General features: G+C 38.2%; 1 protein-coding gene across 3 annotated transcripts in view; it reads left to right on the top strand.

The window, feature by feature from the left end:
• The window catches only part of RERE (arginine-glutamic acid dipeptide repeats), a 422365-nt gene that overhangs the window by 172560 nt on the left and 235989 nt on the right, over nt 1-13816 (top strand). The gene's annotated exons all lie outside the window — the stretch shown is intronic.

The following is a 13816-nucleotide window of genomic DNA, read 5'->3' as shown; positions in this document are numbered from 1 at the left end:
CCCAGAAAAGTAGATAGTAGTTTTGGGTTGAAAACAATCAAGGTAGGAAACACATTGACCCACTTCGGCGCAGTTGGATGCGCTGGCTTCTTGCTTGTGTAGAGACACAACTTGGTCTTTTGTCCCGGTTAGTGCATTTGTCAGTTTCTTTCTTTGTGTCCTTGTGCTGCTGCTTCTCTCCCTTCACCATCTGTTCAGTAGATCTCATAGTTAGATGGCTTCCTTGCCTTTTATGTTCAACACAGTTAGGCAGTGGCAACCCTGAGAATAGAACGCATGGAAGGATAAGTAAACCTTAGTGAAGATTCTTAGGAGCGGGATGTTCACATGAGCTGCAGCAATGAGCAGAAGCTGAAGAAGTATCTTTAAAGGCCTTCAGGCTAAAGTTTATTTCTCCTGACAACCTCCTTGTCCAAGGAACTGAGCTTCAGAATCTCTAACCAGTGATAAGAGATGAGGACAACTAACTTGCTTTCTTTTCTAGGAAATGTACTATAATTTACTCAGTGTATCGAGGCTTATAGCATTGTTCAGAGAGAGACAGACCCAGCCTTCAGATGAGATCCAGGGAAACCAGTGATGGAAAACCTGTTGGGCGCCCACAAATCTCCCCCCTCAAAGATTTATTTATTTCTTAGAGAGAGAGGAAGAGAAAGTACATGCATGAGTGGGGGGAGGGGAAGAGATAGAATCCCAGGCAGACTCCCCGCTTAGTGGGACTTGTGGCTGTATCCTGTGACCTGTGAGATCATGACCCCTGCTGAAATCAACCAGCTGAGCCACCCAGGCGCCCCACAGAACTTTTCTTTCTTCATGTCACCTGTTGTGTGTGTTAAAGTTTTTTTCTTACAGAAGTCAGTAAAACCAGTAAAATCGTTTGAATTGCTTATGATGCTAAGAAGTGATAAGAATTTCATGAGGTATAATTAAGAGATCAAAAGTCTCCCAGTTTGCTGTTCTTCCAGGGAAGGGAGGGTAAAGAAATTAGGTTATGTTGTTGACGTTGTATAGTTGTTTTACCGAGGAATACTGTAACTTTTCTGAACTTTGTGTAAAGTACCAGATTTTTTTTTATTCCTATATAGGAATTTGTTTTAAATTTCAAAAGATAAGAACAGTATTAGAACTTACCTAGATGAACTTCTAGTCACAAGTATAGTTTATTGATGATTAACTGAGAAGATGCTTACATGGCATGAAAGTATAGCATTAGGTTTTAGGCGAGCTAGAGCTCTGCGGGGAGATCGAGTAATGTGTGCATTACAGTATTGTTAGGGTCTGTGATTTAGAAGGCTCAGATACTGTACAGTAAGAATACCTGAGCTGCTGAAGAATATCTCATTTCAGAGTTACTGCACATTACTTGCTATCGACCTATTCAGTTCTAAGTTGTGAGAAAGGAACAAAATGTGTTAACTTATTTAGATACAGATATAGTATCATAAATAAGGAAAATATTCAAAATAAGGAAAGATCTCACTTGTTTTCCTTTTCTCATGATATATAACAAGTCAGTGTGGTTATGCGATTGTCTGGATCATTGTCAAAAGGCCTGCTGCTTTGTGCAGTACTGAATGCCCACCTTTCTCAGGGGAATATTACTCCTGTGTCAGTGGCAGTATTTCCCTCAAATATTTGTAGTCAGACACGTATGGGAAGTGCTGTACATACTGTCCCTGTCATAAGAGTTCATAGATTCAACTGCAGGACCCTGAGAAGTCCTACAGTTCTGGTAACCTTTGTAACATTAAAAAAACAAACAAACAAACAAAACCCCACCAAATCTGCTGTTTATTCCCCATTATGGGATTGTGGCACCCTGTTTCTGCTGATTATCTCCCTAAGAGAAGCCAGTTTGGAGGGAGTGGGTTTGGGAGCCATTACACATTGATCTTGCACCTTCTAGTGGATAGAAGCCCTTCCTGCTTGATGTGTGGAAGAGTGTGTGAAGGGGTGTCACTCGGGGCTTATTTACAGTGAGTTTTTAAGGGTTTTGGAGTTGAACTGAGTAATTTATGAAGGCAAGCATTGTTTCGTAAATCTGAGGACCTTTGTGAAATATGAAAAAGATAGGCTCTCTCCTGAAGCTACATATGCTACAAAGAAATGATGAAAACCAAAGTAATGTGAAAGTTTTTTGTGACACTCAGAGCATAACCACTTTGTGTGAGGTGCCCCTTGTACTCAGGTGCTGACAGTATTATGACCTGGGGTTCGCACAGGTCCAGTGGATATGTGACGCCTCGGTAAGGAGACTGACCTTGGCCTCTCGGTGTTCTTCAGATTATTTAGTCTGAAAAGAATGGGATTTTATTGAGAAAATCGGTATTATTCGGAATTTCTCACTAGCTAAATTTTATTCTCATCATGGTCACAACTAGCTCTTGTTTGCCCCTGCTCCTCATCCCTGGAATTATTTTTATTTTGTCCTTAAGAGCTCAGCACGATGGACTTGAAGTTACTTATTGGCCCCGTTACCTCCTGCCTTAGGCCATTTGCACTTGCAACTTGCTGTTGCCTCAGGCTAGTGAACCCCTCTTGCATATACACACAGACAGACATACTTAATTCCTGTCCATTTTTTCAGTGCTCCCCTATCAGTGTTACTGCTTTTCCTCTCCCAGAACTTAAAACCAGTAATTTTCTTTTTTATTTCTGTTATTTTAGGATTCATAACTGTCTCCTCCGTAAAGGGTAGAAAGTCTGTTTTTTTGCTTATCATTGAATTCCTGTCTATGACAGTAATGTACATAAAGTGTGTATTTTTAAATATTTGTTGAATAAATAAATTTCTGAAAAATTTTCAAACATTTATTGACTGATTAATGATGTCAGAGTTAGAATAATGGGATGGATGAATGAATAATGGAGTAGGTTCAAATATGGAAGTCTATCTTGAATCATTTATTTGCCAATGAATGATTGAGCTGACTTGTTATAAGAACCAAAACAAAAACCTTGTGGGGCTCTATTATATATTGCCCCATGTCTAATCTAACTTCTTTGTTGTCTATCAACCGTTACTCTACTTTTGAGATGACTGTCACGGTAACAAATTGATTTATTACACAGCTGTGTGCAGCCAGATTTCCCGTATGGGCTTCCTTAGCATAGGATATTGATCTCTAAAGTTTGCTGTAGGTGGCACATTAATTTCTTTCCACTGTTTTCTCCCCCTCCCCTCCCAGCTTTATTGAGATATAATTGACATCTAATGTTGTTCGAGAGGTACAATGTAGTGATTTAAAATATGTGTATTTTGCAAAATGATTACCACAATAAGGCTAGTTAGTTAACACATCTGTCACCACGTGTAGGTACGTGTGTGTGTGTGGTGAGAACTTTTGAAATCTGTTCTCTTAATAACTTTCATGCATACAATGCAGTATTGTTAACTGCAGTCATTCATGCTATACATAATATCCCCAGAACTTTTTTATCTTGTGACTGGAAGTTTGTACTCTTTGACTACCTCCACCTTTTCCCTCCATCCCCTCCCAACCTTCCACCCTCTCCCTGTGGCAACCACTAATCTGATCTTTGTTTCCATGAGTTTGGTGTTTTTCGATTCCACATATCAGTGACACCATGCAGTGTTTGTCTTTTTTTGTCTCTTTGATTTAGCGTGATGCCCTTAGGGTTCATGTAGTCGTCAGGATCCCTCCCTCCCCTGCCCCTTTTTCATGGTAGGATAATATGTATCTGTATATCACGTTTTCTGTATCCATTTATCCATTTGTGGCCACTTAGGGTGTGAATAATGTTGCAGGGAACATAAGGGTGTGGATAGCTCTTCTAGATAGTCATTTCAGTTCCTTCAGCTAAATATCCAGAAGTGGAATTGCTGGATTGTATGGTGGTTCTATTTTTAGTTTTTTGAGTGAGTTTTTCTGTAGTGAGTACCAGTACCCATTTATATTCTTACCAATAGTGTATTCACTATTTTTCAGTTAGGTACTATGATTTTTTAAAATTTTTATTCCTGATCAGGTAGAACAGTCAAAAATTAAATTCAAATTATTCAAATTAAATTCAAATTATTGAGAAATACTTTCTCATTTTGGCATATCAGTTTGCTTGCTATTTTGATAAGGAAGCGTGTTCTTAAAAAAAAAAAAGCCTGTTAAGTTGGTTCTGCTTTTCTTGTATTTTGTCATATCCACTGCTACTTCTGTTTGACTTTTCCATTTGCCCTAGATATATTCCTAGAATAACAGAAATCTTCCTCATATACATTGGGGTAGGGGGAGTCAAGATTCAGGATTTTCAAGTTTGTTGCATCTGTGTTCCTTATACCCTTATGAAAAAGTTTACTTTTCATGAAGATAAATTTTATATATAGAAGATAAAGAACTTTAAGTTTGTGGTTTATGAAATCTTAGGTGAAATAAAACATTTCCTCCTTTTATTTGCAGAATTTCTCCCTTTATTACAATGGGGGGGACTTGAACTGGAAAAAAAGAAGACATAGAAACTAGAACTCAATATACATTGAACACTGAAGTGTTAATTTCCTTTGATTCAAGTGGAATTTAAACTGGAAAAAGTCAAACTAAACAAAATAAAACCTGGGAATCTGGTTTGAATGTAGATGAAATATGCATATTTTTGAACAACTACTGAATTAAAAATAGTTGAGTAGACACAAAAAGGTCTTATACTGTATGATTTCAGGCCAGTTTTTGGTGTTTTGAAGTCAGGTGGTAGTTAGACTGATGGGTGCTGGTGTCTGGAAGGAGGCATAAAAGCAACTTCTAGGGCCTGGTCATGTTCCCTTTTATGGTAACAACTGCCAGTTACATGGGTTTCCTTGCACTGTGGGAGTTTATCATGCTTTGCACTTTTTGGGTATGTGTTATACCTCAATGAAAATTTTATTTAAAAAGTAAAAACATGAAACTATTTTCCTAATGGATAATTTCCCTTTAATTCAAGTTCCTAGTTAGAAAGGGAAGAGAGTTCCCAGTGTTTTAACAAATGGCATCTCTTAACTTTTAGCTACTGAGTGTTTGCTGAGGGGTTACACTTGGATGTGGTCACAGCCTGACTTTGGTTTCAAAGTCTTGATTTTCTGAATAATTGAAAGCTTTTCTGTGGCAGTCACTAAGACAGACATTAGAAATAAAAGTAGACATAAAATAAAATAAAGCAAAATAAAATTCTGCCATTTTGTGTTCCAGCACATAAATTTTTGTAGAAACTGAAACTGCATTTGATCTATAACTTTTTATCTATGTCTCTTGTAGAAGAATTTTAGGTAGATGTGACACACAAATGAAAGTATCTTGTGGCATTCTTACTTTGGGTTGAGGCACAAGTTTTTCTGAAGACTGCAAGAATATTTGTTGTGTAATAAGAAACATAAATTCTAGATAAAGAAACCTATAGGGCCGGTCAGCTTGAATGAAAGTGATTTGACATGTGTTACAAGTTTGTTTGCAGTCAACGAAACTAGTATTAACCTGCTTACTGCTTTTCAGTGGATCCCTTGTGGCAGTAGGATCAAGCCCAAGATCTTCATCAGCATGCCAGACTCTGCTGTGATTGTATGTCTGCATAATCATCTTTAAGACATTTGGGAGGAGGAAGCACAGTGAGGCAGTGTATGCCTTTCCTAGGGCTGCCATAACAAAGTACCATAGACTGAGTGGCTTGCTGCACAACAGAAATGCATTGTCTCATAGGTTTTGGAGGCTAGAACCTCAAGATCAAGGAGTCAACAGGGTCAATGCTCCTTCTGAAGGCAAGAGAAAAGATCTGTTTCTTCAGGTCTCCCTGAGTTTCTGGTAGCTCCTTGACTGTGCTAGCATACCTACAGTCCTCATGTGGCATTCTCCATTTGTACCTGTCTGTGTCTGTTCAGATTTCTCCTTTGCATAAGGATACCAGTCAAGGTGGATTAGAGCCCTCACCTTGCTATATATGGCATTAGGGTCTACCTCATTGTAACTCATTACGTCTCCTTGATCCTTTTTTCTTCTTGTAAGGTTACATTCTGAGGTATTGAGGATTAGGATGTAACATCTGAATTTTGGGGACTACAGTTCTGTCTGTAACAGGAAGAGCCTTGTTGCTAGGTAGACTCAGGTTTGAGTGGGCACCTCAGCTTTCTTAGTTATGTGTCCTTAGAACAGTGGTGAAAATTTATTTCTTATTTTTGATCACATTCTAGTGTGCTTTCAGTTGTAGATTACATTAATTTTTTTTCCCGTTTCTTTTATTTTGTTTTTAAATTTGTTTGTCAGAGAAAGAGAATGAGCGAGTGCATAAGCAGGGGGAGTGACAGGCAGAGGGAGAAGCATCTCCCTACTGAGCAAGGAGCCCAGGGTTTGTTAAGAGCCCCTTATATTCAACATGTTGATGAAAAGACGTAGAAGCCCACTTTTATTTTTTTAATTGATGGTATGTAGGGGTGGCTGGGTGGATCAGTTGGTTGAACGGTTGCCTTCAGCTCAGGTCATGATCCCACCGTCCTAGGATCGAGCCCAAGGGTAGGCTCCTTGCTCAGCAGGAAGGCTTCTTCTGCTTTTCCCCCTGCCTGCTGCTCTCCCTGCTTGTGCGCTTGCTCTCTCTCTCTCTCTCTCTCTCTCAGATAAAATAAACTCTTAAAAAAAAAGTAAGTTGATGGTGTGTAGCTTGGCTTGCTATGGCCTGTTTTCAGGTAAGAGAGCAAAAGCTTACCTGTTGCCCTTTCGTTTCACGGTTATCCTCTCTGTCAGGTTCTGAACATGGTTTTCACACAAGATGGTACAACAACAATGATAAAGGAAGAATGAACAGTAAAGAAGACCAAACCAGATGAGTAAAATAGATCATCTAAATTAGATGGCAAACAGATTTCATCTTTTCCAGGTGTAGAGGCTGAATATAGTACATTTGGAAGGAATGCTCTGATCAGTTGAGTGTTTTTCTTGGGTGTAGTTGTGGAAGGGAACATTTGCCATCTCTAGATTCACAGATGATCTGAGTTTTTTAGCCCAGATGAAGTACATGGCAAGGAACTCGGCGCATGATATTAGAGGCACTCTACTGTCCTTGTAAAGACGTTGTCTAAAAGGTTTATTTTCTATGATTCAGGCTAGTGTACTTGGTACTAACCTCTAGAAAAATTATTGCTTCCCCCTGCTTGTGCTTTCTCTGTCAAATAAAACAAAACAAGTAAATAAATAAAAATTCTTTCCCTACTTAGTATTTTGTGCTACTTTAAAAATGTAATTTGCTTTATTTATCCAGTTAAATTAAAAATAATTTTTACTTGTTTGTACTTACTGGCATTAAGTTGTAATTTTTCCTGCTTCCCATCAAATGCTGTGAGGCATAGATGCCTTATGAATGAAGTTGTCATGGGTATCTCCACCCTCCCCTCCCCCATCAATTCAGGGTTAATTCTTCTCAAGAAGTTTGCTGGTGGATGGGACGCCTGACTGGCCCAGTTGACAGTGCATGCTACTCTTGATCCTGACGTTGTAAGTTCAAGCCTCACATTGGGTGTAGCAGATTATTAAAAAAAAAAAAAAAGAAAAGAAAAGAAAAAAGAAAGTCTTAAGAAAAAAAAAAAAAAGTTTGCCAGTGGAGAAGATACCCTGTGAAGTAGTTGCTGTCCCAAATGATACCACTTTGAAGCCCTGTGTGTGTTCTGTTTTCTTTTTGAGTGTAGAGATGTATGTACATCTGTATGTACAACTTTTCTTTTTGAGTGTGTGTACATCATAGAAGCTGAATGAGGAAAGAAAGTAAACTAGTTAATATGTGACCTTTATAAACTGGCACAAATCATTAATATTTTCAGAGACGTTATCACCTCGCAGTTGTGTGGTACGTTTTCAGAGTCTTATTTGTTGGTTGCTTATAAGAGCAAGCCAGCAGCTACCAGAGCTCTTCTCTGTCTAGCACGGCACCTGGAGGAACTGGACTAACACCACAGTGTGGGGGAGAGACCACAGAGAGGGTGGGGGTTCTTTTGTTTGAATCTCCTAGCTGGATACCAAAATCCGCCTGATGGACTGTGACAAATAAGGTCCCCGTCACAGTGGAACGAGATTTAGATTTACCTAGAGTCTGATTGGACCGGGATTTCCTGCAGTTGTGTTAAGATCCTCCGCCCCTATGCATGGTGAGCAAGCGTTTGAACTCTAAGCTCTGGAGGTTTAGCTTTGTGGGCTCAATTAATTGTTAAATGTTTCCTTTATTATAATTATATGTTGATGCCTTGCTTTGTAGTAGCCAAGGAAATTGCTGAAAGAGTTGTTTAATCTGTTATACTCTATCAGTTTTGTAAAAAGCTCTTTTTAAAAGGAAACAATTTTGATTTGAAGTGGCATGGTGGTATTTGAGTTGGAGAGGATCGTTGAAATTGAAATGCAGGAATCTGGCTCCACTCGTGACAGGGATTGGCTTGTAGCTGACGTTGACCCATGTGTTTGTCGTCTTTCCAGATGCCGCCGTCTGTGTGGTCTGACAGCTTCACCAGCTGAGAAAACCAGACTTTCCAAGATTAAAAACATTGTCTCTGAATTTAAAGATGGAACAGGGTTTTATGTTTGTTGAATTACTTTAAAGTGTATGTATATAAGAATGATTTCCTTTTGTAAAACATTTAAATACTAGAGGAATAGATCCTTGTATACATGGGTTTTGCTTTGAAGATACCTAAATGCCCCCAACCCTACCAAAAGTAAAAATACGCTTTTCTTTTCCTTCCTGTGTTTGTGTTAATATAAATTTTGTAATAGATTTTTAAGTACCATGAAATAGATGGGAGTCGTTAAGTAAGTTACCTGGTTCTTTTAAGTTAAGGCTTAGAATGCCTGGAAATGGGTAGACTTCTAAAGTCACTTTAACAAGTCTCTTAAATTCGTATATAATGACCCTTTATCATTGTGTATGCATAAAATATCCAGTACCTTTAAATCTTTTTCATTATTTCACCCTTAAATATGCATTCAAACTAATAAGGCAGCATGCTATATGTTACATATGAAAGAAATTCTATACTTGTTCACCCGTTTGACCCCTGAATTTATTTTCTCACTTACTTATGTTTCTGAATTTCCTTATTCAGTTGCCTTTACAAGGAACCTCTTCAGTGACGCTCTGTGTAATAATTAGTAAACTGTGTAAAAACTGAATTGTAGAAGGCAGAGAGAGAGTTGTTTTATATTCCCTCGGAAGGCTGTAGGCCTCGTTCTGGCTTTCTTTGTGTGCTGGGCAGATGTCGATGTTTGACACGTGGTGTATTAGTGGCTCACTTTCAACTGATCAATAGATATATGGTAAGAAAAAATGTTGGGGGGGTGTTGATTATGGCTTTAAGTTCCTTTTAAAAAGGGAATATGGAGTGAGTTTATAACAAGATTTTTAATATTATTTCATTATGTTACTTTTCATTATTCTCAGCTTTTACATTAACATTTTAATTTGTGCTCCATTAGTGAAGCTGTGTGTGCGGCTCTAAGGCAGGCTGTTATTATTGTTATTAGGTGGTATTTAGTTTTTGTGCTTGTCCTGTCATCCTCTTGTGCTGGTATTGTAAAACATAGGTACCGTACATACAATTACCAGATTGATTGAGGGAATGTTAACAATACTTTGTATAATTATATTTTTTTCTTCTTTGGTAGAGAGAAGGTAAATGTCAAAAAAAACCAGCCTCACCTGTTACGCTGTGTTTTTGTATGGTTGGGAACAATAAAAAGCTAAGAACTAATGTTTTAATTAACCACGATTCCATGGTGCAGAAATACACCTCAAGGTTTGAGGTTTGTGTTTGAGAATTAACTCTAGCAGCTCTCAGCCCTCAGAGGAACATTATGCTTCTTCCTTACAGAGGATTTTATATCTCACATTTCAGGTTGTGCATTGCACACCTCCTGTCCAGCTTGCTCTCTGTACTGGCTAGAAGACATTTTGAGGAAGAAGAACCTTGGGCCATCTTTCGGGCTCATAAACTAGAATGCTTTTGAAGTTTGCAACTATCTAGAAAGTGGATATCTGGTATCATGGAGTTGTGGTGCTTTTGGCATTCCTGTCCTGGTGGGTGGAGGCTTCTTGTTCATAGAAAGCAGCAGTTTTGCCATATGTTTTACTTCTCTTCACCCCCCCCCCCCCATCCCCAGCTGCTAGGATACACAGTGCTGTGGCTCCTGCTCAGCCAGGTGGATCTCCAACTCCCTTTCCAGTGTTGTTCCTGTACTGATGACCGGTGGTCCCATTTTAATGTTCTCGCCTCTGAATTCACCTGGTGCCTTTGCCTTTGCCCTGTGAATGTATTTATAAAATTTGGCTATAGGCATTTCTTTTTATCTTTCTCCTGTATTTCCCCTCCTGTGTTTATTCTTTTTTCTTTTTGATGAGCAAATAATATATTCAGGGAAGAACATGGAAATGCTCAGATAAGCAAAACTTCAAAGTCTCAAAACCATGACATTAATATTTTTTTGTATTAGCACTTTCCTTAGTAAACAGCTGTGGGGTTATGCTGTTCAGAGTTTTATAATAGTGCTTTTGAAATTAACATGTCCCGAATTTATTGCCATGCCAGTAATTATAAATCTGCATCATTATTGTTGCTTTCTATGCCAAGAATACCGGCATTCTCAACCTGGAAGGGTCCATGGTCAACCAAGGGGACAGTGAATTCAGGAGACTTATAAACTTCAGTGGGTAAAAACTGTATCTTTATTTTCACTGATTCATTACATTTCAAATGACATTTGGCATTCTGTCATGCTTCAGTTATGAAGATAGGCAATAAACCATAGTAATATTGGCAGTACCTCTGACACCAGTATGAGCCACAGATATTCCCATATCATATAACAGAGAGAAAAACATCTGAAAGTAATATTTATGTTACCAGGACTTTGAAATTATAAGAGGTTATTAAGGTAGTAACCTTTAGTAAATTTTATTATTTAAGGAGTCAGTTAAGAAATCGATATAATTATAAATATTTTTTCTCATACTGTGGTATTTTAATACTTTTTTGTGTGTGAATTTAAAACAAAATTGCTTTTGAAGAGTTGTGTATAGGTTGCTAAAGGCACTTGCTGCCCGAAAAATATTAGGTGCATCCACAGTAATGAGTAGGTACCAGGGATGTGACTTGTATATTGTTGGATTTTAGGTTATTTCCAAATATTTTCCTTTATGAACAACAGTGGTGAGCATTTATTCATTTCTGCTCACTCTCCTTAGGAATAGAACTGCTGAGTTAAAAGGTGTATCTGGATGTCCAAAGATTTTTAACGTACTGCCATTGTAAATCTTTCCAATTACCCTGATGTACCATGGGATTTTGGCCTCTGCAAGTGACTGAATTTGTGGTTTTGAAACTGCAGAAGTGTTCTCTAGGTAGAGCAGGAGACTCCACATTACCTCTGGATAGTATATCTTCACTTCAGAGAATGGATCAGACGCATTTGTGTGCTGTTTTTTATCCACAGTTAATGGCGTGGAAAGGAGATAAAGCTGTGACATTAGAGAGAATGCCTTCTTTCCAGTATGAAGTAAAATATGGATTATATTCCAAGAATTTAGTGTATTATGATGAATTCTGGTCAGCTTTAACTTTTATAAATGATAACATGTTCCAGAAAATTCGGTTATCAGTTGTTCCCGTGTTTTTGTTGGAGGAGCAGCCACATACTCTCTCTCAAGTCCTAAAATCAAACTTACGTGGAAGTGGAGAAGGAAGGGAGACCCTGAGTGGTGCCAGCAGACACCGTCAGACTGCCCTCTGCTTGACATGCCGGTCAGTGTGCAGAAGTTACTATCCCTTGTATACATCCTGTGAAGCCTTCTGGGTAGAGTCAGCTGTAGAAGCTTGGCTTAGCTGTGAAGTCTCTTCAGGGAGGCAGTTGTGGACTTTGTTCTGCCTTGTTTTATCTGTCTGTGGGGATTGATTGTTAATCCTACTGAAAGGTAATGATATGCTGTCCATTCAGACTGCTTTAGTCATTCTGAATTGAGCTCACTGTGTTGTATGTTTTTACATACTTGCTAGGGTTATTTGTTCCTTCCTAGCTTTTCCTATTAAAAAAAAAAAAAACAACAGAATGTTTTTCCCCAAATCATTGTTCAGGATATCACTCTGTTCATGAATGTAGTTTAAATATTGTGCCCCATTTTAAATAATTTAAAGATACTTGTGTTCCATGGCCAGAAATGCTGAATTGTGAATAGTAAATTCTTGGTCTGGTTCTTTAGCTACAGTCAAAGGTTTTATTAATTTTAGCGTGTGTGGCCTTCATCCCGTTGACAGTTTTGATATATTTCATGCTCCATCTCCAGCCAGTGTATTTGCGTTTAGGCTGATTGGAAGGATAAGGAGAGCCAGACCGCCTCTTCTGTACTCAGTCCCTAGGAGCTGAAATACTGCCGTTCTGTTTATGTCCCCTGCCAGAGCTTAGTCACATTATAAAATCAGCTATAAGGGAAGCTGAGAAATGCCATGTTTATTCTAAGGGGCCATAGGCCCTTCTAGACATCAGATATTCTGTTATTCAGGAAGAAGGAGAGAATGAATGCCACACTTAGCTAGCAGTCTCTGCACAGAGACTAAAACACACACGCAATTAAAATTACTGCAGACATACAGTGACTTACTTGTTTTCGTGCCTGGCTCTGATACGAGAATGGTGAACTTGGCACGGGAAGGACTGTATTTTTATTCATCTCAGTATCTCTGACACTAGCTGGTATGTAGCTGGTGCATAGGAAGTCTCTGTGTGAATGTTTTAGGAGTTTATGATTCTGTTTCTTGTAGAGCATATTTGTCTTTATTTTTTTAACTTTCATGTAATCTCTACAGGATTTGTCTATTACTACTTCAGTTAAAATGGAGAAGTCTCATTTTCCCCCCAAAGTTCTCAGCAGATGTTCAAAACATGATTTTTACAAGGTACAAATTACAAAAAGCAAAAGGCTCATTAAGTCTTATATTGGCCCAGAGCAGCTGCAATCATTTTTTGACGTGTGTTGAGTACAGTTTCGGATAGAAAGCATCCAGAGCTTCTTACAGTTCAAACAATAAACTAAATCTCTCATCTCATTTTGGGAATCAAGAGGCATTTAGGTACTTAAATACTACTACCTTGCATAGATCTTTGCAATTTTGATTATAAAAGTGAGAGGTGAATGGCAGATTATCAGACAAGATCTCACCTACTTCCACCTATCCTCCAAAAGAATACTTTTTAGCCTGAGAATGATGTATATGTTCTAAAGCAAAATTACCACATGTAGAATCCTAAGATAGATCATTGGAAATTGTTGTATAGGTGGAATTTTTTCCCCAAATACCTGTTGAGTACTTACAAAATTACATTTCGTAATTCACAGGGGGCTAAAGATCGATAATGAAAATTTGAGGTCTCAATATTTATTCAGTCATGTGAAATTGACTGGAAGTTTTAAATTATTCTTAAAATATCTTTAGTTTTTTAAATTTTTTAAATTTATTTTTATTAACATATAATGTATTATTTGTTTCAGAGGTACAGGTCTGTGGTTCATCAGTCTTACACAATTCACAGTGCTCACCATAACACATACCCTCCCCAGTGTCCAACACCCAGCCACCCCATCCCTCCTACCACTCCTTGCACTCCAGCGGCCCTCAGTGTGTTTCCTGAGATTACGAGTCTCTTATGTTTTGTCTTCTTCTCTGTTTTCTTCTTATTTCATTTTTTTCTTCTCTTCCCCTATGATCCTCTGCCTTTTTTCTCAAATTTCACATGTCAGTGAGATCATATGATAGTTAATCTTTCTCTGATTGACTTATTTCGCTCAGCATAATACCCTCTAGTTCCATCCA

The sequence above is a fragment of the Mustela lutreola genome, chromosome 10 (assembly GCF_030435805.1).
Source record: "Mustela lutreola isolate mMusLut2 chromosome 10, mMusLut2.pri, whole genome shotgun sequence".
Classification (NCBI taxonomy): Eukaryota; Metazoa; Chordata; class Mammalia; order Carnivora; family Mustelidae; genus Mustela; species Mustela lutreola.
Note: the sequence above shows the minus strand (reverse complement) of the source record. Positions and strands in the feature narration are given on the sequence as shown.